Source organism: Panthera uncia, chromosome D1, assembly GCF_023721935.1.
Source record: "Panthera uncia isolate 11264 chromosome D1, Puncia_PCG_1.0, whole genome shotgun sequence".
Lineage (NCBI taxonomy): Eukaryota > Metazoa > Chordata > Mammalia > Carnivora > Felidae > Panthera > Panthera uncia.
In genome coordinates, this window is record NC_064808.1 from 69,686,241 (window position 1) to 69,712,742 (window position 26,502).

The following is a 26,502-nucleotide window of genomic DNA, read 5'->3' on the forward strand; positions in this document are numbered from 1 at the left end:
GGCTCCAGGCTCCGAGCCATCAGCACAGAGCCCGATGCAGGGCTCGAACTCACATAGCTGTGAGATCATGACCTGAGCCGAAGGCAGACGCTCAACCGACTGAGCCACCCAGGCACCCCATGGGTGTAAAGTGTTTTAAATGCATCATGTCATTTCGTTGTCAAATCCATCCTATGGGGCAGATATTATTATATTCCTCACTCCTGATGATGAAACAGACCTAGAATGGTTAGTAATTTGCATGGGTTCAGGCAGGCAGTAACTGGCAGGGCCAGCATGGGAACTTGGACCATCTCCTCCCAATGCCTGCATTCTAATACGTTGCATAATACCCTGTCCTATTAGATTTTGGCCAAGATATTTTACATGTCTCCTTAAACATAATTTTTGTAATTTGTCATAGAGGAATTCTCTGCACTGAGGATTTTGCTGTTTCAGTAAGACCTAAGCTACATTGAGTTATCACTACAGAGGGCAGCCCTAAGAAGCTCCAAGTATTGAGAAGAACCTCTAATTCCACGTATGGAATTGTCAAATCACTACGTTGCACACCTCAAATTAACATCTCATTGTATGTCAACTATATTTTGATAACAATTTTTTAAATGCATCAAATAAAATGAGATTGATCGGTGGGTGGATAGAGGGATGGTTTGATGGAAAGCTGGGACAAAGCAAGTTTAGTAAAATGTTAAATGTAGGATCTGGATAATGCATAAATAAGTATTCATCTAAAAGCTTTTCAGTTTGAAAACATTCTTAATGAAATTTTGGGAAAAAATGCAGCTATTGGGGGTGAGGAAGATGAGCAAGGAAGTCATATAAAAAAAAGGCCCCCAACTTAATGGATTTGATAAAGGGAAGAATGACTAAACGTCAGTAATAGGAGGCAGAAATGTTTTCCATGAGTGAGAATTATAGAGGTAATAGAAACAAAGATCTCATATGGAGAGTGAGGATAATTATAAAGAAATATCAGACAGCCATTTGACAAAGTGCAGTATTTCAAAATGGTAACAAACCCAATGTTCATTCTATCAAAATATCTTGTCATTTTCTTTTATGGCATTTTGGTTCTATATGCTTATATAGAGATTACATACAGGCTTGTGTAAAGGGTTTTCTACAGGTTTGTATAAAGGGTCTATATTTTATATATAGTTAACATGCCCTTGGATGACACACCTATTGTTATGTGTTACTATACAGGGTGAATATTGGTGAACCATAGGGGTAGTATATAGAATTCTCTTTTTAGTGATATCTAGAATGCTTTGCATTCCTTTTTCTTAATTTATTCTTTTAGTTCTTAATTTTGAGAGAGAGAGAGAGCAAGCAGGGGTGGGGCAGAGAGAGAAGGAGACAGAATCTGAAGCAGGCTCCACACTGTCAGTGCAGAGCCCAATGCAGGGCTCGAACCCATGAACCATGAGATCATGACCTGAGCAGGAACCAAGAGTCAGATGCCTAACAGACTGAGTCACCCAGGCGCCCTGGAATGCTTTGCATTTCTGAGTAAAAATTCATAATGAAATAATCTGAACTTTGTTACATATGTGTATAAATGCACAGAGCATTATTATATTTAAGACGTGTCCCTCTCTTGCTCTAAGACGATGTTGGCAATTTAATCCTTTCTTTTGGCCATAGTCTTTTCACACTGCATGTGTTTGGATTCAGGATCTTTCTACCTCCAACAAAGCCAGTAAATTATAATGCTAACCAGACCTTAGTGTCTCTGACATTGTCTGCTTTTGCAGACTTGAGCTCAGAATAGCAGTAATTTGCTAACTCCCTGTGACTGGCTCACAAACAGAGTACTTGGCAGGGTGAGTGGAAGTGAGCAGGGGCGGGGTGCCACAATGGAGAAAGCCCAGAGGGAAGAGCTCTTCTCCTGTGACAGGATTCATGACGTGGGAAATTAGTCATTAAACTATGTGCACACTGCATACTTAGGCAGTGCCACACTTCTTTTCAAGAGAATTTTCCTTGCTATTTTGTCTCAAACCATGAGTTCACAGTTAATCTGTGTGTAGTCCTATAGCAAGAAATGCTGGGCAAATGGCTGTGTTCTATCATGTGGGCAGAAGAGCTACCAGTAGAATGCGAAGTATTGCTGGTGTCATGGGAGGGACCTGTGGTTTAGTGGAGATAACGAAATGATAAACTCTAACATTCCAGAGAGTGAATCAAAAGGAAAACTTAACACTCTGAACTCACAGAATTACTCTTTGGATATTTGTCATCACGAACGTTGAAGTGATGGAAGTCTGTGCTCCTTTTACTATCCATTGTAAGATACTTGAATACCTAGGCTACTCTGTGATTGCTATAGGCTAATTTATGTCATTCCAATTCCTTAGAATAATCCTGAGATTCACCTATATTTTCCATCGTCTATGAAGAAGTTACCTGATACTCAGAATGATGAAATAATTCGTCCAAGATCAGAGTTACTAGTGGCAATGGGATCCTTACCTAAATGTGTCTGATGCCAAAACCTGAAGTCTTTTTATTATGCCATATTATTTTAGTGCTACAAAGAGGAGGAGATTACTTATTAACTGGGCTAGCTGCTTGTTTTTCCTTTCAAAATCTTCCCTGTACAAATCTTCTGCCTGATGCACTGCATAAGTATACTTTTGATAAATGCTTTGCATTTCTGAGTAAAATTTACCATACTTTATAATAAATACTCTGACCTTATTTGAATGGTGTATATAATGCTAGGAAGCCCAGCTCTCCTAGTTGGAGCCATGTAAAGCTATAGCTAACTTTGTTTCCAATATCTCAAGAACTAAAACATTTGGCACAAATCAATGATGTTTATACATTAACTCAAAATTTTGAAATAATTGGTATTGCATGGGCATGATTTATGTTTCATTATATGGATCTTGGCATATATTTTAACAGCTTTTGTATTATGTACCAGTCTGCTTGTCAGCCCTAAGAAAGAAAGGACATACGGATAAAAGAAAATTTAAGAAACAAACAAACAAACAAACAAAAAAACCCCTCACAATTCAGTCCTGGTATTTATGTGCCCAAAAGCAACATTGAGCATAAATTCACAAATGAAAACATTTCTAAATGTCATCTTGATGGTGAAATTTGCCTCTTGTGAGATTTAACTGATACTATTCCCCGCTCTTTAAATTTGATTTTTTTCTTTCATTTTTCTTTTATTATGACTCTGTTTCAACAAGAGTTGTGACAGTCGGTTTTGCTATCACTTTCCCTCTTCTTAGGACAGGCAGTCTATGATGCAGATCTCTGTGATCTTCAAAAGGAGAACAAGAACACCAAGAGAAGAATGTGGGGAGGCATCAGGGACTGTGACAACTCTATGAACTGAGCAAATTGTGACTGAAAAAAATCACAGTCAAATGCTCAGGGTTATTCTATTCTTGTAAGATTAGTCCTTCAGCTTTTGAAATATGCACTTCTTATCTTGCAAATTGCATGAATACAAAGGAACTAGATACTTGTCTTTCAATGTGACAAGAATTCTGGAAAGCATTACCCCTTGAGAATGCCAAGCAAAATTATTAATATTAAAACAAAACTTTTTCTGAATCTAAGTTTTTCCTTTTTACTGAAAGGCCATCTGCATCCCCTTTTGAAATTCACCTTATCTTGCAAAAACCAGGTACTTCGCTACAACCCCCAGTGTGAAGCTTCCCTAATTTCCATGCCGTCCCCACCCCCAGTCTACTTCCCCTAGACAGAATTAATTACAACTTCTTTTTCCTTCTCCCAGTGTGTAACTAGTCCTTCAATTTAGCACTATTTACTTGTGCTCTGTATGATAGTCAATTGTAGGTCTGTTTTCTGTGCTAAACTGTAATCCTTGAAAGCATCTTTTTACCTAAGTCCACTCACCCACGAACCTTAAGTACCGGGCACACGGTGGGTGTGTGGTTTTTGCTAACTTTACATTGAATTAAATCAATTTCCAGATAACTCTCAGGTCCTTTTTACAAAGCAGAAAGTGCAGAATGGAGGTTATTTAGCAAATTTGGGTGTTCAAGTTCTATGTTCTCATATGCCCAAAGCCACCCTGTAAATTCGTGCTGAAACCACTTCAAAATCTGCCTGGCAACCTTTTTAGCAATCCATACTCATGGACCTCAAACTCCATTGTACCTTCTGATGCCTGTGTTTTCAATAAGATCCCCTGTTGCTACTGATACACATCCAGATTTGTCAAACACTGGTTTTAGGTAAAGCAAAATAATTTTTTTTTTAAATTTAACGTTTATTTATTATTGAGAGACAGAGAGGCACAGAGCATGAGCAGGGGAGGGGTAGAGAGAGGGGGAGACACAGAATCTGAAACAGGCTCCAGGCTCTGAGCTGTCAGCACAGAGCCCGAAGTGGGCTCGAACCCATGAACTGTGAGATCGTGACCTGAGCCGATGTCAGTCGCCCAACCAACTGAGGCACCCAGGCGCCTCAAAATAAAATAATTTTTAAAAATTATACAAGATAGGGGTGCCTGGGTGGTTCAGTTGGTTGAGCATCCAACTTTTGATTTTGGCTCAGGTCATGATTTCAAGGTCATGGGATTGAGCCCCATGTCCAGTTTCACACTGAGTGTGGAAGCTACTTAAGATTCTCTCTCCCTCTCTGCCCGTCTCCCTCACTCATGCTCTCTAAATATATTTTAAAAAGTATACAAGATAAGTTCATTTATTTATTTAAATAATGCACTTTGATCTTCAGTTGCACATAGTGTACAAAATAGTTTATTATTGACTCTTCCATTAAGATGTAAGCTTCATGAAAGCAGGAAATGTCTTGGTTTTCTTTTCCTCTAAAACTCAATGTCCACACATGGATAACACAGTCACTTCCTAATTTGTCTCTCTTGATTTCCATCAGGGGCAATAAGTATCTTTCTAAATTAAAAGCTGATCATATAATTTCCTTCCTGCAAGCCTAAAGCTCCCTTTCTCTTACAGTTTTCAAACTTTAATATCCATCAAAATATCTTAGGGAGCTGAAAATTATATTAGGTTATGAGTTTACCCTCAGTGATTCCCCTCCATTTGATCTTGGTTGGGGACAGCAGAGCAGCTCTAGAAGTAATTCTTAATCACAGTCAGTTTTGAAAACATTCACTTCAATTAAAATAAGATAGTCAAAATATCTTGATATGGCACTCAGGACACTTCAAATTGGACCCCGATTATTGCCCCGGTTTCTTTTTCCTAAGACATTAAACTCTATGCACAAGTCTGATTAGGCTACTTGCAATTTCCTAAACATGAAATAATCTTAATTCTTCCCAGTAATTATATATAATTCTCCTTTCCCAGGATACTCTTGTATCTCATCACCTGTATTCAGTGAAGTTGTACTGAAAAGGAACCAGCTCAGGAGCTGGTTCTAAAGGATACCCATGCTATAAAGCCATTTCTTTTCATTAGAATTAATTACTTCCTTCATTATGCTCCCAAAGAGTTTATACTTCTTATAGCATCCATCTCATGATATCATGATGTTTTTGTTGACCTCTCCCATTTAAAGATTGTGAACTTGCCACAGGCATCTGAGTGGCTCAGTCAGTGAAACATCCGACTTTGGTTCAGGTCATGATCTCCTGGTCTGTGGGTTTGAGCCCCGTGTTAGGCTCTGTGATGGCAGCTCAGAGCCTGGAGCTTGCTTTGGATTCTGTGTCCCCATCTCTGCTCCTTCCCACTCATGCTGTCTCTGTCTGTCATTTTCTCTCAAAAATAAACATTAAAAAACTAAAAACAAACAAAGATTATGAACTTGTTGAAGCACATATACATACATATTCACACACGTTTCATCTTTATATCACTGTCGTTTTGAATACTAATGGGCACATGATAAATGCTCAATAAATATTTGTTGAATTTCATTACAGATGTTTTACAATCTAGTACATTCACATATTTTACAACATAGTTGACATTATAAGTGTTAATTATGAGTCTATGATAATTAGCAGGAAGTTTGTGAGTATCAAACAAATGTAACTTCATTATAATAGTAAGCATATTTTAAAAATAATAGTTTGGTAATTTTTGCATCTAATTTTCCAAAGAATACCTTTATTTCTCTAATTGATTACTTTAATTCCTTGTATAAGTCAGCCAAGAGAGCAAGAACATCTATTTATATCATAAGTCCTCTATGAAATGTATTTCCATAAAAATCAATCAAATTAGAAAGGTAAGTCTAAGTGTTAAATGTTTTAATTGGCACTTTATAAATGTTTATTAAATGAATGATTGAATAAATTACCATTCTGGAACTATGTCTAAATTGATAAATCAGGTAGTTACAAAGAGAAAAGATCAGTTAAGTGTTTTATGCTTTAAACATTTTTAATGTAACTTTTTGTGATATTAGTGTTTTACAAAAATGTGATTTAGAATGCCTTATAATAACACTCCAACATATTTTTGGTAATTTTTAAGGGGGAGAGGAATTCTTATGGCATAATTTATTAACAGTAATGAAAATAGATTATACAAACTATTTTATGATATTAGAAATCTTTTGAGGATACATTACATCAAATGTTTTATAAATGTCTTATATTTAAATGTTTTATAGCCAATGACAGAGTTTTGTTTTATATAGAGATATCATTTACAGTAAAATGCTAGTGAAATTGAATTTAAAATATACACCATTGTTATGTTTAGTTCCTTTGACTCACCATCTAGGGTAAATGTCATTAAGATATTCATCATCTAAGATCACGACCTTTGAAAGTACTATTTCCAATAATGCCCAAACCTTTGAAAGCTTTAACCCAACATTTCAACTTGAAGTAATAAAATTTCTAAAAATCTATCAATCATGAATGCTGAGAATGACCATACTGAGCACCCAGCAAATCCCACTCATTTTGAAAAAGAGGAAATAGAGACCAAGAAGAATATGTGACTCACCAAAGGTCATACAGAAAATCAATGGCAGAGCTGGGACTGGAATTCAGGGTCCCAGTGATTCATGCAATACTCTCTCATTAACTTATGCTGTCTTTTTTTTTCTACTTCTGTTTGCATGGGAAAACCCATTGATTTGGTTGGTACTCAAAACTCAGCCATAATCAGTGTCTTCTGTAGCCTCAGAGTTTTCTTGAAACTCACTGTGCAAGTAACAAAACTTGTTGACTTATACTGTTATTTTATACCTCAAAGTTTATGTTTAGGAGGAGGGTTTGGAAACAAACATTAGCTTAGGTTAACTCTAAGAGTATGCTTGAGAGGGGTTCCACATTTTACATTATGCATATCAGTATTTGTTGCATATTTTGAAGCAATTATTACCATAACTTTGAAATAAAAATATTTAAAGTGAGATAAACAACAAAAGAAAAAATGTATTCTTGTTTGGAACTGTCATCACTCTGGGTGGTCCCTGGGCTAATTTTTGTAATATATTAGATGGTTTGTTTCTTGTAGGAACTTATGGAAGAAATAGGAATTTAGGAAGAAACCCTCTGCTTTTGCATTGCATTTTGCTATATGAAATCACAAATACTCCATGAAGTATATAATCTTTCTCCGAAATCTTCAATATGTTTCTCTTTATTGGTTCTTTCCATTCAACCTATAAACATAATCAAGACATTCTCATTCTGGAACAATTAAATGAAACCAGGCACCCATTCCATCTCTTATTTATACCTCTCCCATTTCCTGAATCACTCTGGCTGTCACCTGTTCTGTTACTACCTTATGTATTTATACATTTTTTAGAGCATCCAATGATGCCTAGCACATAGTGGGCAAACAGGAAACACTTCATAAGTATTGTCCTACTGAACTTTAGATTGTTTGATTTCTCTGTGCTGTTCACTCTGCTAATTAACATGAACTTGCAAATAAACAAGGACAGTGGTACAAATCATCAGAAGTTCCTTATAAAATAAGCATAATTTTCAGATCACTTCTCTGAATTTGAAAGAGTTGTACATTTACTGAGATAGAAAAGTATAATTCCAGATTTCCTATTAGGCACTCTCATAGAACTACGGACTTTCCTTTATCGGAAAATATTAAGCTGAAATTTAAATTTTGTGCAAAATCCTTTGGATAGTATCAGTCTCTCCAGGTAGTATGAAAGCTTTATGAAGACAAGAAAACCACCCAAGTTGTTTCATGGTTGACTGAAAGTTCCCCGGGGGGACAAGGATTCTGCCTGACACAGAAAAGAGGTTCAACAATTATCTATTGAATGAATGAATGAATATACTGAGAAGACTTAAGTAGCTCACAATACTAAAGTTAAAAATTAAATTTAGAAGGGGATATTCAGTATATTTGGCAATTAGATCAAATGTCATACAGGTAATTTAGAGAACTTTCTGATGACTATTGTGAATTGCAAAGTATCTTACCCTTGAAATTGATTCATTTATAAATAAATTCATTAGCAAATAATTTCGACTATCCAAAGCTTTCATACGGAGAGCTCTTTAAAGGGATTGTGTAAGCTTTCCCTTTCTTCATTTCTTTTAAGCTAAGAGCTCAACAGTGACATAGCCATTATTTCCTTATGCCTTAAAATCCAGTAAGTTATATCAAACTCTATTCAGGTTGGAAAATAAATATTTTTGCTCTGTGCTTTGGATTTACATTAAAGCCATAAAAACAGCAAGATTTACTCTGGACCCGTAAATTAGACCAAAAGCTCTTACATCCTGTTTTTAGGGCTAGTGTTTGCATTTGTCATGTTTCAGTCTATTTCATCTCATACAGGTCTACCAGCCTGTAATAGTGAAAATACACAAGCACTCTTTTTGTTTTAGGACACTATTATTCTGCTACAGTTCTGTCAGGATTTCTATGATGTTCCTTTAAATAGAAAATATGCGTACACATAATATTTCACGTTTTTAAAACTATATTCCCCTTGTAATGCATAGAAATTGTCCTAATATCTTTACCTTTGGGGTTTTAGTGCTTTATGTTTACCTTTAAAATACTTTTTTTTCTTTTTATAATTTATTTTGAAGGGCATATGTATTCATGTGTATGTGGCTGAGAAATAGTTTTTTTTGTTTGTTTATTTGTTTTTTTAGTTTTTTTTAATTTATTGAGATAGAGAGGGAGTGAGCATAAGTGGGCACCCAGGGCTGGGGGGCAGAGACAGAGGGAAAGAGAGAATCCTAAGCAGGCTCTGTGCTATCAGCACAGATTCCAATGCAGGGCTGGATCCCACATACAGAACCATGAGATCACGAGTCCGAAAATCAAGAGTCTAACATTTAACTGAGTCACCCAGGTGCCCTGAGAAATATTTGTAATAGTAAAATATGATCATTTTTTAGCTGTGATTCAAGTCTTGTTGGGATCTTAGAATTTGACTAAGAAAATCCAGTTCACAAGCAACACTGATTTCCATAATGTACAAGTGAAAAGAATGCTCTTTCTTTGGCATTTGTAGCTATGAGCCTTGAATGTTTGCAAAAATGTTTGAAGTAATTGATTTATACCTTACTTTCAGTTTTTAGTCAAGTTCCCTTCCTGTAATGCCACAATATTGAACACTAATATATCTTTTCATGTAAAAGACCCCAATTTTAGTCATCATGGCAAAGTTCTTACACTGATGATTTTTTAACTTGGGCAGTTGGTAGCATATTGGGATTATCAAGGAAGATGGTTAAATCCAAGAACTTGGAGAGAAGATTTAAAAAATTCTTCTTGGAGGGGCACCTGGGTGGCTCAGTCAGTTAAGCGTCCAACTCTCGATTTCGGCTCGGGTCCTGGTTCTTGAGTTCATGCCCTGTATTGGGCTCTGCACTGAGAGCACAGAGCCTCCTTGAGTTTCTGTATCCCTCTCTCTCTCAAAATAAATAAAAACAAACTTAAAAAAATTCTTCTTGGCGTTAAATAATTTAAATAAATACCTAGCATTAATTGGAGACAAAATTTATACTAGATTGCTTGGAATATTTTCTTGAATTATAGTTTCATCGATGATATTAACCAAGTTAAAGGACACATTTATCAGTGAAGGACTATAGCTAGCCTAGGAAAACATGTTACAGAGAAGGCAATTTCTTTTGATGTATGTGTATCAGGATCTAGGATAGAGAAATATAGGATAAAGGCAATCCTCTACCTACTATCTTACATAATAAGTTAATGAGTTGTATCCTGACTGATAGATCAATCTTATGTGAATTCAAGTATTATAAGCACGCCAAAGAGTAATTGATCACTTCTAAATACGCTAATACATTTTAGATTCTAGATCTTTAAGGATTGGGCCACTCACTGTACTACTGAAGCATGCTTCCACTTAAAATTAAAGGAGAATTACAGGTCATTCAAGTCCCATTGGATCTTTCATGTTTAAATAGATCAAATTGCAGAATTTAGCATATGAATAACAGGATGCCTGTTTCAGTATATCTGCAAGAAAAGTATCCTTTTTTTTTTAAATAAAGGCAAATTATAATGAGTTCCATCCATTACAATGCTCTATATTAAAAGCTAATTTGAATGTAATAAAGGCCACCAGGCTCTAAAAGTAAATAAATAAAATTAAATTAAAGTAGAATTAAAACATTATGTCTCTCTCCTTGCTTTACAAGCTTTTAAAATTTAGCAAGACTGTTTGGCCTAGATTATTCAAATATGTGCATAAATTATTAGTTACATCATTCTTAGAGATGAAGGCTGGCTTTAAAAAAATTTTTTTTAATGTTTTTAGTTACTTTTGAGAGAGAGAGAAAGAGAACTAGTGAGGGAGGGGCAGAGAGAGAGGGAGACACAGAATCTGAAGCAGGTTCCAGGCTCTGAGCAGTCAGCACAGTGCCTGAGGTAGGGCTGGAACTTGGAACTGCGAGATCAAGACCTGAGCTGAAGTTGGACACTTAACGGACTGAGCCACCCAGGCGCTCCTGAAGACTGGTTTTTGTGGAAATATTTTATGTTTTACTTACACAAGGTGAATAGCGGTCCTGCATTACACAGAAAGATAAAGCATGGACACACAGGAAGTGTGTATAGAATGAAATAAATTGTGAAAACAAGGATTAGTGGGTCACAATGCAAAGTGAAGATAGAAAACCCATTATGAATTTTGATGTGGGAAACAAAGGCAGAAGAAAAATATAATAAGTTTCCTTACTGCCTACAGCCCATTGACAAGTCTTTGAGACAGGCATAGTCCAGGAGCTCAGCTGCCTCGATGATGACACTTTGCTAAGGGCAAAAGGAAATCTTAGCTTAACATTATCCTGACACCCCAGGATCCTGTAATTCTCCTTTAACGTATAAAAATTCCTTTGGAAACTTGCTTTATCTCTACCCCCCAAGATATATGTTAGCAATCATACTCCAAGCATATGGCTCCCTGATACACATCTGAAGGGTCTCATGATTGAGGTTTTACTAGGGAGTAACAAATGACCTTTTCCTAACAATAGTAGCTAGTCCCCTCAAGGTCCTGGAAACTTTACTTCCAAAATTCCTTAGAGACTTAGGCTATCCCTAACATCCTCCCAACTTGAAGGTGTATGATCAGTTACCCTGTCACAACCCCAGCACAGCTCTTTCTGCCAATGGGTCCTGTCCTTGCACTTTAATAAAACCCCCTTTTTGCACCAAAAATGTCTCAAGAATTCTTTCTTGGCCATTGGCTTTGGTAAGAAAGGGGCACCTGGGTGGCGTAGTCAGTTGAGCATCTGAATCTTGAATTTGGCTCAGGTCATGCTCTCACTGTGCTGACAACACAGAGTCTGCTTGGATTCTCTCTCCCTCTCTCAGCCCCTCCCCTGCTTATGCACACACTTGTGCACACACACTGTCTCTTTCCCTCTCTCTCAAAATAAATAAACATTAAAAAAAATAAACTGGAAAAAAATTAAAATGGTTTAAAAAACAGAAAGCTGTAATTTTTGATCGAAAGGAAACACAAAGTGAGTTTCAATTTCAACCTGACGTGCCCGAGGACACTTTCTAAGTTATGGCACAAAATTGTGAACCAAAACAGGTATCAACAGTCAATTGAAGCTCAGGGCTACTGAGGTAGGTGGTATTTGTGGGTCAGGGTTTTAGAAAAGAACAAGAGGCTCAGAGAAGTAGGATAAAGTCCGCATGGAGATTTTGTCAGAATACTAAACTGCATATACTTAAGTGAAAATATTTGAGGCTCAGCAAAGAATAGCTACTGGGAATCTTTGAGATAAGCATATATTCTGGAGGTTACTCACTCCTTAGAGACTTCTCAGAAGCAGAATGTAGGGATTTCAGTAAAGCAAGCTGATAGCTCAAAAAGGCCATGGCTTAGCTATAGTACTATTGCATATATACTTTAACGAAGTCTGAAAACAATCCTTGGAGGATCAAACCGATCACCAAATTCACTGCCAGAACAAATGTCAAACTAACTGCAATCAGGAAGAAATGCAGATCTACAAGCATGAATAACTTGTAATAGAATAGAATGTGTGAAAATGTAAAATCATTTTTCCTGTCTTATTTTGATAAAACACAATTAACTAGGGGCACCTGGGTTGCTCAGTGGGTTAAGTGCCCGACTTCGGCTCAAGTCATGATCTCATGGTTCATGAGTTCGAGCCCCACATTGGGCTCTCTGCAGTCAGCACAGAGTGCTCTTCAGAACCTTGGTGCCTGCCCCCCACCCTTCCCCTGGTCCTAAGAGTATGCACTCTCTCGCTCTCAAAAATAAATAAACAGTAAAAACAAAAGGCAATCGAATAAAGAAAAAATAAATGACAATATGCTGTGAGATTTATAACGTGTATAGTAGTGTCTGAAAATATAGCATAAAGAATGGACAGAGTAAATGGAAGACCTCTGTTTTCAATGTTTTAATTATATATGATGACACAATGTTCATTCAATATAGACTTTAATAAGTTAAGGACGATATAGCAATTCCAGAAAACATTAAAAAATAAGAAAGTAAAACTGAAAAGCAAATAGATGAGATAAAATAGAATGCTAAAAAATAAAAGGGCTATTGAAAATGCTCTGTATGATATGTTAATGATGGATACATGTCATTATATATTTGTTGAAACCTATGGAGTACACAACTCCAAGAATGAACCCTGTTGTAAACTATGGACTTTAGGTGATCATGATATGTCAATAGGTTTATCAGTTGTAACTGATGTACTTCTCTGAGGGGAGATGTTGATAATGTAGGAAGCTATACATGTGTGGGGACAGTGAATATAAGGGAAATCTTTGTACCTTCCCCTCCACTTTGCTGTGAGCCTAAAAATTGACCTAAAAACACAGTCTTAAAAATGAGTAATCCAAAAGAAGGCAGAAACAAATGAAAGAATTAAGAAGAGTTGGCACAAAGAATAAATAAAAACAATAAAATGAATTTACACTCAATAATACTAAAGTAATACAGTTGAAAGCATTAAATAAGTTAAACACATACATTAAAAGACAGATTTTCATACTGATTAATAAGAAGATGTAACTACTTCTTAAAGCAGAAAAATTTTAATTATGAAGATATAGATGGCTAAAAAGCAAAATGATAAAAAATAATACTCTATGAAAGTTCTCATTCTGAGAAATCTGGAATGGCTACATTATTTTCAAAAAAGAGATTTTAAGGCACAAATTATTTCCAGAGATAAGGAGGGCATTAGGATGAAGGGTCAATAAATTGAGAATACGTAACAATCCAGAGGCACCTGGGTGGCTCCAGGCAGTTAAGTGTCTGACTCTTGATTTCCACTCAGGTCATGATTTCACATCATGAGATTGAGCCCCTCATCGGTCTCCATGCTGAGCATAGAGCCTGCTTAGGATTCTCTCCCTCCCTCTCTCTTTGCCTCTTCCCTGCTTATGTACATGTGATTACACACACTCTCTCTCTCTTAAAATAATTAAACATACTTTAAAAAAGAATACATAACAATCCTTTAAAAGTATCTGGTTAATAAAAGAATATCTATATGTATAAAAATAAAACAAAACTAAAGAGAGACATTATTGGATCCTTAGTTACAAATTTTAATAGTCCTCCCTCAATAAATAAAGAAACAAAACAAGTAAATAAAAAATTAGTAATAATAGAGAAGATTTAAACAAAGCACACTTAGTATAATCAACATTTATGGAAAATTATAAAGTAAAAACTGAAAAATACACATTATTTTCAAGTCTACATGGAAACCCACCAAAACAGACCACACACTGGGACATAAAATAAATCTATATATTTCAAAGGATTGAATTCATATATGACCATAGCAAAATCAGTAGACAATGACAAAAACATAATGGGAAAAATCACCACATATTTTGAAATTAAGCAGCACATTTCTGCATAACCCATGAGCCAATGAAGGAATCACAGATGTAATTAGAATATATTTTTAATAGAATGATAATTTAAATACAACATACCATAATATTAAAATACAGCTTAAATAGTGCTTATAGGTAAGTCCAAAGCTTTAAATGCTTATAATAGAACAGAGGGAAGTCTGAAAATCAGCATCTACTCTACCATCTGTAAAAAGTAGAAATGAACTTATTAACCCAAAGCACCTAAAATGAAGGAGGCAGTAAAGGTGAATCTTAAAATGAAAGTCATAGGACTATAAAGTAGTAAAACAGAAAAACAATGAGTAAACAAAGTACAACAGAGGGGAAAAAAAAAACTTTTTTTTTTTTTTAAAGATCAACAATAGTGAGAAATTCCCTCATTGATAAAGGGGAGAGAAAGAGAGAGAGGGAATGAATATTCTAAATTACAAATCAGGAATAAATGAAGGGACATCTATCAGCAAATATTAAAGAGGGGGTACCACTACAGATCAAATAGGTATTAACTGAACAACAAAGTAATACTATGAACAAAGTTATACCAAAATTTTTTGACAATTTAATTAAATGGGCACATTCCTTAAAAGGCACACGGTAGCAAAACTGACTTGAGGAAATTGTAGAGCTGAACAGCCATATATCTATTAATGCAATTAAATTCAATATAAATGACCTTCTTACATTCAAAAAAAAAAAAAAAAAAAAAAAAAAAAGAAAAAAATCAAAGCCAGATTGCTTCACTGGTGAATTAACTAAAACACTTAAGGAATAAAATAATATCAGTCTTAAAAAATACTTCAAATAATAGTATAAAAGCTGATTTTATGAAACCAGCAATACCCTAATACTAAAATCAGACAAAAATATTACAAGAAGTGAAAAATATAGACCATTATATGTGGTGAACATAAATACAAAAATTATTTTAAAATATTAACTTTTTGAGTCTAACAAGTGGGATTCATCTCAGAACTGCAAATTGTATTCAACATTCAAATATTAATTTAATCTTTCAACAGAATAAAGGAGAGAAACACATTAAGAGAATTTAAGTTAATGCAGAAAAAATGTTTCACAAAATCTAACACTACCTACATTAAATAAAGGAAGGGAAATAAGAGAAATCAGACCAGGAAAAAAAACCTGTGAAACAGAGTAAATCAAAGAGATGATAAGGTGGTTAGGATGAATATGTGCTATACATATATCACAGGGAAGAATATGGTAGCTTTTTGCCAATAATTTTAGCAACCTAGATAAAATAGACAAATCACTGGAGAGATGCTAACGAATTCACTCAGGAAGAAATAGATAACCTAAACAACTCTATAACTACTAAAGAAGTTAAAGTTCTAGACAGAGTCTATGTTCATTTCTGCCAAATATTTTTAAAAATTCTTAAAGTTCTACTAGAAAATTAAAAATAAGGGAATATTTTCCACTGATTCTATGCAGCCAGCATTACAAAACAGATACTTAAAAAAAGAAACCTACAGACTCATATCCTTTATGAACATAGATGCAAAATTCTTAACATATTCAGTAAATTCAATTCCGTATATAAACAATAAATAACCTAGTGAGATTTTTCATAAGAATGCAAGATTTGATTAATATGAAAACTAATCAATACAATTCATGTATTATTAAACTGAGGAAAAAGATTATCTCAATATATGTAGGAAAAAAAAAACATTTGATAAACTCTAACATCTAATTCTGATAAAAAGACAGCAAACTAGAAAGGTAAAGAAACTTTCTCAACTTGATAAAGGAAACCCTTGAAAAACCTACAGCTGACAGCATGTTTCCTTCAAAGATAAAGAAGATGTCAAAGATATCTGCTTTCATATTAGAGATTTTAACTGGTATAATAAGGCAGCAAGAGAAAAAAAGTACCTAGGTTGGAAAGGAAAAGTAAAACTATCTTTGTTAGCAGATGCCATGATCAGGGGTGCATTGGTGGCTTAGTAGGTTAAGGGTCCAACTCTCCATCTCCTTTCAGGTCATGATCTCACACATCAGGAGATCAAGCCCTGCCTCAGGCTCTGCGCTGACAGCATGGAGCCTACTTGGATTTCTCTCTCTGCCTCTCCCCTGCTCACTCCTACTCTCTCTCTCTCTCCCTCTCTTAAAATAAATAAATAAAAACTTTAAAAAAAAAGAAAAAAAAGGAAGATCCCATGATTATCTATGTAGAAAATCCTATGGAAACTAAATAAGTGCATTTACGTAGATTATAAAATGCAAGATTATTACAAATTCAAATGTTTTTCTACAAGTAGCATCACTTAACAATCAGCAGTTCAGAAATAAACAATCGGGGCACCTGGGTGGTTCAGTCGGTTAAGCGGCCGACTTCGGCTCAGGTCATGATCTCACAGTCCGTGAGTTCGAGCCCCACATCGGGCTCTGTGCTGACAGCTCAGAGACTGGAGCCTGCTTCAGATTCTGTGTCTCCCTCTCTCTCTGACCCTCCCTCGTTCATGCTCTGTCTCACTCTGTCTCAAAAATAAATAAACATTAAAAAAAATTAAAAAAAAAAGAAATAATCAATGCCATTTACAGTAATATGAAAAATATGAGATTTTTAGGTACACCTCTGTCAAGAGACACATGACCTGTAGGCTGAATGAAACAGTCATTTTTAAGAGATATTAAAGAAGACCTAAATAAATACAGAGATATACTAAGTTTAGGGGTCAGAAGACTCAATATTGTAGTGATGTCAATTCTCTCCAAACTGATAGTTTCAAAATAATGCCAATCAAAATCCAATAATATATATTTTTTTACTTTTATTTATTTTGAGAGAAAGAGAAAGCATGACTCAAGGAGGGGCAGAGAGAAAGGGAGAGGGAGAATTCCAAACAGGCTCTGTGCTGTCAGCACAGAACCTGACCCAGGGCTCAAGCCCATGAACCACAAGATAATGACCTGAGCTGAAGTTGGATGCTTAACTGACTGAGCCACTCTGTCGCCTCCCAATAATAGGTGTTTTTTAAGTATGAAAATGTAAAGGGCAATGTAAATTTCCAAAATAATATTGCAAATGAAGAATAATTTTGAAGACTTAAAATTCTTGACTTTAAGATATTTAAAGCTGCAGTTATTAGACAAGGTGGATTGGATTTAAGACCGACAAAGGGAAGAGACATAGAAGATGTAGAGATATAATAAGGATAGTAAATAAGCACATTAAAATATGTTCAATATAGTCAGTCACCAAGGAAATGAAAATCAGGAAAACAATGGGATGCCATTATGTATCTATTAGAAGAGCTAAAATTAAAAGGATTAACCACATCAAGCGTTGTAAAGGATTTGCATTAACAAGAACTCTCATACAATGCTGGTAAGAATGTAAAATGTAAAATCACTTTCACAAACTGGGAGTTTCTTAAAGACTTAAACATGTATCTATTCTATGATCCAGCCTAGCCATCCTACTCATAGCTATTCACCCAAGAAAAATGAAAGTATATATCCAAGCAATGACTTTTAAATTAATGTACATTGCAGGTTTACTTATAATAGACAAAAACTATAGACATTGCAGATGCATATCAGCTGGTGAATTGATAAACTATGGTATATTCATACAATGGAAAATGGTCAGCAATAAAAAGTAAACTACTGATATGAATAACAAAATGCATGAGGCTCAAAATAATTGTACTGAGTGGAATACACATTGATGATTACATGTATAATAATTTCTAAAAATTATCAAATTAATCTATGGTAAAAGAAAGAAGATTGATGGTCTCCAGGAGGCATGGCAGTGACATTAAATGGGTAAGAGAAACAGACTTCCAAGGTGTACGAGGAAAGTGGGTTTTATAGATACATTAATTAACTTTTAAAAAAAATGTTTGCTTATTTTGGTGGGGGGAAGGGGGAGAGAGAGACTCCCAAGGAGGCTCTGTGCTCTCAGTGCAGATCCCAACACAGGCTTGAATTCACAAACTGTCATATCATGACCTGAGCTAATATCAAGAGTTAGATGCTCAAGTGACTGAGCCACCCAGGTACCCCAATATATTAATTAACTTGACTGTGTAATATTTTCACAGGTGAATATGTGTATCAAAACCTACCAAATTTGACATCTTAATTATGTATAGTTTTAATTTTTTTTGTTTATTTATTTATTTTTGAGGGGAGGGGCAGAGAGAGAGGGAGGGAGAAAGAATCCCAAGCAGGCTCCACACTGTCAGCATGGAGCCCAATGTGGAGCTTGAACTCACTAATCATGAGATAATGACCTGAGCCGAAATCAAGAATCTGATGCTTATCTGAGCCACCCAGGCACCTCTATGCATAGTTTTAATATGTTAATTATAATTGGATAAGGCAGTAAAAATTATACAGTTAAAATAGCAGCAAAACATGTAAAATTCTTAGAGATAAATTTAAATCTTTTTAACAAAGGATTCTATAAAATGCTCTGGAATACCATGTATTTGATAACCTCAACCCTATCACACACGTTATATAAATATTAATATGAGGTGGATCATAGACATAACCTAGGAGGCTAAAATTATAAAGTTTCCAGAAGAATCATAAGATATTATCTTTTGGGCTTTGCAGTATGCAAACATTTCTTAAACAGAACAAGGAAAACACTAGCCATAAAAAAATAATATATTAGACATCATACAAAATAAACATTGTCATAAAAGTCATTGTTTAAAAAATGAATAGGCAAACTACAGATTGAAAAAAATGTTCTCAATACATCCATATGACACTGGACTAGGACTGAGGAAAAAAAAACCTCCTAAATGTCAAAAATGAAAACTATTTTTAAAAAATGGATAAATGTTCGACCATATACTTAACAAAGTACTTCATATGAATGGCAATAAAGCCATGAAAAAGTATTCATTAGTCATTGGGGAAAATTCAAATTAAAATCAGTGAGATATTACACATTTATTGCTAAGACAAAATAAAATAGAATGAAACCCTGACATTACCAAATATTGCCAAGAATGTGATTGATAACAACTGAAATTCTTATACATCAATGGGTAGGTGTAAGCCAATTTGGAAAAAACTGGCACTTTCTTATAAAGTCATACTTACATCTGTTTCTCAATCCAGGGATCCCTTTCATGTTCATTTTCTTTTGGTAAATGAAAATATATGTCTAAAAAACACGGACACAAATTTTCACAGAAATTTGATTCAAAATAGTCAGAAACTGGAAATAATCCATAGGCCAACAACAAGAGAATGGATAACACTGAGGTGTAGTCATAAAAAAAAATAGTATTCATCAACAAGATGAGATGAACTACTGTTATGTCCAACAACATGGGTGAACATGTCAAACAATAATGAGCCAAATAATCCACATACAAGAGAACTTGTTATTATTTCATCCTTTTAAAATTCTAGAACAGATAAAATTAATCTATGGTGGATATATCTTAATAGTGTTTGTCAGATCATTGACTGGGTAGGGACATGAAGAAAGTTTCTCTTGTGATTTAAATGTTCTATAACTTGCTATGAATGTATGTATTTTCAAAACTGTTTAACTTCAGTTATGGTCTATGCATTTGGCTAAGTATAAATTATACTCCAGGAAAACAGAGGGATTTAAAAAATGTTGCATATTTCTTCTCATAATTAAAAAATTCTAAAAATTCTAAATGGGAGTTTTAAAGATTTTAATCATAAATGAAGAACTCACATATCATATGTTTGCTCCTTAGCTCCAATTTGTATACATCAGTAAGTCTTTTCACACAATTTTGTGTTTCCTAAGTAGAGAGTACAAGTTATTGGAAGTATAAAAAATCATTAGAAGACTGATTTAAATGTCTGTAATGCTGACATGTGTCACTGGGAGAAACATCTTTTTCGTCACATTGACTTGAAATGTAATTAACCAAAATTCTTTATTATCCCCTTTGCTGTTTTTGTCTTTTATTTTTATTAAATAATATATATACATATTTAAAGAATTCAAATAATACTAAAAGTCTTCTAAAAAACACTGTGGCCTCTTGCCCACTCTTTCTGTCTCCCAAAAGATGTGTGTATTGCTACGTTTTCAATTATCTACTGTAATTAGATATTGTCTATTATTTTTTTTAATGTTTTATTTATTTTTGAGACAGAGAGAGACAGAGCATGAACAGGGGAGGGGCAGAGAAAGAGGGAGACACAGAATCCAAAGCAGGCTCCAGGCTCTGAGCTGTCAGCACGGAGCCCGACGCGAACTCACAGACCGCGAGATCATGACCTGAGCCGAAGTCAGACGCTCAACCGACTGAGCCACCCAGGCGCCCCTGTCTATTATTTTTTTTTTAAGTTTATTTATTTTGAGAGAGACAGAGACAGCACAAGTGGGGGAGGGGCAGAGAGAGAGGGAGAGAGAGAGAATCCCAAGCAGGCTCCATACTGCTAGCACTGAGCCTGACACAGAGTTCGAACTCATGAACTCTCAGCATGAGAGTTCTCAAACTCATGAACTTTCAGCATGACCTGAGCTGAAACCAAGAGTCGGATGCTTAACTGACTGAAACACTCGGCTGCCCCTCTAGTATCTTAATGCTAGCTGAGAGGCTCTCTTTCATGCTTACCTAAGCCATCTACACTTCTGCTATTCCTACCTTCCCACTATTCTTTATAACAATTTATTTAATAAAGTGATAGTTGGGACTTAGGGTATTATAATTACACATCTATTTATAACTACTGAATAGTTTCTTTCTTGAATTACTTTATTCTAGTTACTTATTTTTTTGTTTAGTTTTTTACATACTAGCTAATAATCCCCCCAATATACTTCAAAATATCTTTTTCAACAGTAACCAATGTTTTTTCTTTCCAACATCCAAACAGGCAGATCAGTTTTTTAAATTCTATTCTCTAACCAACTTTTTCGTCCTTCCCCTTCTCTAGCTATCTGCTTTCCAGAAGCAAGTCTGGAAACACTGTTCTTAATGTCCAGAGTACACTTGCTCTCCAGGAAAGTTGTTGTCATTCTCCTTTGCTGGCTCCCGTATCATGATTGCAGGTCTTTCTCATTCATCCTCAATCATTATCTTTCCACTCTCTTTGTTTTTGTACATTAACAATTTCTCCCTCCTGTAATTTCAATTTGGCTTGGGGGAGGGTAAAAGATAAGCACACACGTGGTCACTATATGTTTAGACAAACTTCCTGAACAGGTGTTTTGTATCATTTTCTATCACTGTTCTCTTAATTAGTAATATACCGTATCTCAGGAACAAATGGATGAACTATTTTATTGTTTGGACATTTTAACCCAATCTTGATGTATGAAAAATATCAATCAATTAAGGTTACTAAAGGATACATATTATCTCCCAAGCCAACCTAAAAAATGCCCTGAATCCATTTTTATTTGTGCTTATTATTATACTTTAGTACTTTATGTTAAAGGCAATAACCCTTAGCAGAAGTATCTGGAAAGAGTGACCTATCATGTTATTTTTACAGAGAAACACTTATGATTAAAAGTAATTAGGCAAGGGGCGCCTGGGTGGCTCAGTCGGTTAAGCGGCTGACTTCAGCTCAGGTCATGATCTCGCGGTCCGTGAGTTCGAGCCCTGCGGCGGGCTCTGTGTTGACAGCTCAGAGCCTGGAGCCTGTTTCAGATTCTGTGTCTCCCTCTCGCTGCCCCTCCCCTGTTCATGCTCTGTCTCTCTCTGTCTCAAAAATAAATAAAACGTTAAAAAAAATTAAAAAAAAAAGTAATTAGGCAATTGCCAGCTACATGAACATAAAGCACATTGTTTGTTATATGCAAAATTGAACTAAAAGTTCCTATATTATTATTTTGAAAAGAGGTGAAATTTTATATGTAAATTATTTTGAATTACAAAATATTACTCAAATATGGAGGTTTGCTGCTGTTCACCACTGAACAAAAATATTACTGTCATTAGCTGGAGTGATTTGTCTACAGCAAATGGAAAATAACATGGTAAAATGTTTTTTCCCTTTTGGTAGAGAGATGGGCCTAACAGATAAAGCTTGAAAGGCAGATAAAACTGAGCTGCTGCATAGGAAAGTGCTAGCACTTCAACTATGTCCATTTTGACCTCAGTCTGTACTTTCTAAGTGATTAAGTTCTTTCTAGCTTATCTCTTAATGAAGGCCAAAGACCCAGGGGGCAAAGCATCCCATAACTGAAACTAACCCTTCAGGCAACAGGGACTGCCCTGACTCCAGCAAGACCCCATGTGATTGACTTCAAGACAAAGACTGACCTGACCTTCACTCCCCACCTGCAGGTACCCACCTATCTTTGTCCCACATTTTCCTCATATTAACCCAGAAATATTTTCAGCACTTTGGAGACAGTGTTTGAGACATTAGTCTTCTGTATTCTCAGTGTTGACCTCAGTGAAATAAATTCCTTTCTTGTATTTCACCACCAATCTTTTCTTTGTCTTTGGATTTTACCAGCAGAGAATAGCCAAACCTGTCCAGGCACTCTTGTTCCCTTGGGTGCCCGTTACAAAAGGGATAAGTGGGGGTAAATAGAAGCTTGATAATCTAAAAAGAAATAAGAGAGGGGAACTTGGGTGGCTCAGTAGGTTAAGCTTCTGACTTCAGCTCAGGTCATGATCTCTCGGTTCATGTGTTTGAGCCCCACATATGGCTCTCTGTTGTCAGCACAGAGCCTGCTTTGGATCCTCTGCCTCCCTCTCTCTGTCCCCCCTCCCCCACTCCATCCCTCTGTCTCTAAAATAAGTAAACATTTAAGTGCTCAATAGCCAATGTGAGTAGTGGCTACTGTATTGAACAGAGCAACTCTAAAGGATTTAATGAGGTGTTTTTTTTTTTTAAATAATAAATAAATAAAAAGAAATAAGAGGGCACCAGTTCCAGGTCTTGAGGAAGTTCTAAAAGGAATGGTGGCTGAAACTTGACAGGAATTAGGCTATTGATAACTACTATAATTTCAATGAATTTCAAATATATTTACCTTTTATTTATAAAGACAATTAATAAATTTGCTGACCAAAGATGGTTTTGACACATGTGCTCTGAAACATATGGATACATTATCACCAATCTTCTTCATGACCACATGCAAAGAAGTTAAAGAGCTAAATAATAAAAATCTATAATTTGATGCCGTCTCACACAATACTCATTGATACTATATGGAAGTGTTATAACATCCATGTAATTTTACTTTTTCAGTAGAATTAATTCTTAGCTCAGACCATTGAAAATGAAGTGTAGGTTACAATGGTAGTGGGAAGGCAAACTGGTGCAGCCACTCTGGAAAACAGTATGGAGTTTCCTCAAAAAATTAAAAATAGAACTACCCTATGACCCAGTAATTGCACTCCTAGGTATTTATCCAAAGGATACAGGAGCGCTGATTCGAAGGGGCACATGCACCCCAGTGTTTATAGTAGCAGTATCAACAACAGTCAAATTATGGAAAGAGCCCAAACATGCATCGACTGATGAATGGATAAAGATGTGGTACGTGTATGTATACATACACACACACACACACACACACACACACACACACACACGGAATATTACTTGGCGATCAAAAAGAATGAACTCTTGCCATTTGCAACAACATGGATGGAACTAGAGTATATTATGCTAAGTGAAACAAGTCAGCAAAAGAAAGACAAATATTCATATGATTTCACTCATAAGTGGAATTTAGGAAACAAAACAGATGAACATAGGCGAAGGGAAGCAAAAATAAGGTAAAAACAGAGAGGGAGACAAACCATAAAAGACTCTTAAGTACAGAGAACTGAGGGTTGCTGGAGGGGTTGTGGGTGGAGGGATGGGCTAAATGGGTAATGGGCATTAAGGAGGGCACTTGTTGGGATGAGCACTGGGTGTTCTATGTAAGTGTTGAATCACTAAATTCTATTCCTGAAATCATTACACTACATGTTAACTAATTGGATTTAAATTTTAAAAAAAGAACAAGAAGTGTAGGGGCCAAGGGCAGGGTGCCCCAAGTTGGAGCACTTAGGCATGCAGATTATGTTTGAGTTGGAAACAATTAAGGCCTGGATGACTCAGGAAGAAACAATGACCATCCCCCACCAACTGTCCTAAAAGAATTTAGATGGAAGAACAGCTCCAGGAAGACAGCTATCTCCATAGAGAACTGTATTTTAATATGTAATAGGGGTTGGAGACAGGGAGGATTACAGTTTGTTAAAATCCCTCTCCCTACACCAATGTTTCTGTATGGCCCAGCAAACATTTGCTTACCAAACATTTACCTTTTTTCATCTTCCTGTGAACTGCATTTCTTCCCTTTTAAGTCCCAGACCCCTACTGTAAGCTGGAAGATTTAGGGGTCCCCAGAAAAAAAAAGAGAAGTTATTTTAGTCCCCCAGGTATTTTCTGTGCTGTGTGCCTTACTGGCTGTACTTGCCTTAGCAGGCTTCCAGAACTTCCTAGATGTCAGAATTGCAAAGAAACGCAAAACTTCAGCTGTTAAGGATTTTAAGGGAACAGAGGGAATGCAAAAACTAACAGTCTGCCAGGCCAGGAAATGGCCTACCCATATCAGAGACAATAAATCAGTAGTAAAAACTCCCAGTGCTGTTTCCAAAGTGCTGTTTCCTCATCTGAGATAACAAGCCCAAGACCCCATCTCATTTATATCAGCCCATGGAGCCTGCCCATAGCCCCTTCCCCTTTTAGACAGTTACCTCTGCCTTGTTATAATGTTAAAGTGTCTGCTTTTGGAGAGGGGCACAAGCCTCATTAACCTAACATAGGATGGGTATCCGGATAGGCATGTCTAATAAGTATGCCTGCACAACGTTATGCCTGCCTTTACATGCGATGACACAGCACCCCTTTCTGAGTATTTATCCTAATCCTAAATAAAAGAAACCACTTACCCCTGTTCAGGAGTCACAGCTTTGGAAGTTATTTCCCGTGATCTCCCTTGTTTGCTGTACATAAAGCTTCTTTTGTGTGGCAACTCCAGCTGGTGTAGTATTCCCCAAGGAGTAAACTCCTGTTACTTGGTTTACACTACCCTCTTCTCCTTAGTTCAGGATGATATATGCCTCATCTTGCCTGTCTTTGTTACATGTCTGTGTGGATTCCCCTTATGTGTGAAAAATCACATTTGATTTTCTCCTGGTAATCTGTTTGATATCCATTTAATTTTTAGTCCAGCTACAACTTTGAAGGACAGAGGAAATTCTTTCTCCCACACAAAAACATTGCTCCCTGTTCTGCAGAGTTAAAGCAGAGAAACAGAAGAGAGAAGCAGCTGGCCAGAGGACTCAATGTGAAGATGAGAAGTGGACCAACATTCAGTAGGTAGAAAGGCCATTTCCAGGAACACATACATAACAAGTAATAGTGATAGCATTTGTGGACCAGAAGGATCAAATGCTAGCTGATGAAAACGGAAATTAAAAATAAAAAATTAAGCGACTGCAAATAGTGAATTAAAAAAATAGTAGTGGGCACTGATGAGGGAGCATGAGGTGGGCTGAGGACAAAGTCCAAGTAGTGCACCCCAACCCCTGCCCCAGGTGGGATGTGTGTGATATTCTTCAGGCACTCCTGGCCGCCCAAGGACAAAGGAAAGAAAACAAATGGCCAACTGATAGAGATCACAGTCATTCAGGACAGGGTCTACAGCAATTCACAAATATCTGAGTAAATTCCAAGAAAAAGGCAATCTTATCAAAAGCCGAACCTCCAGAAGCCTATAGAGTGTTTCACCCCTCCACAGTAATATGGGGAACAAAGACAAGAAGGAAATAGCACATAAAATTAATTTTCCTCATAACTTGCAGCCCATTGACAAATACTTGAGGCAAACAGTTTCTCCAGGAACCTCCTACCATCCTAATGTTAATGCCTTATATAGGAGAAACAACTTCAGCTTGACAATAGCAAGGCCTCAGCTACCTTAGGAGTCCTCTTTAGCATATCAAAGTTCTCTGGAGGCCTCCCTTTTGACTTTACTTCCCCAACTCCTTAGTATAAAACCAGCCATTCTTCACAACCCCAGGCAGCTCTTTCTGCCCCTGGTTCCTGTCCCTATGCTTTAATAAAATCACCTTTTTGAACCAAAGACATCTTCAAGAATTCTTTCTTGGTTGTCATCTCTGGATGCCCCACCATCACCCCAAAACCTCATCAGGTACCATTATGA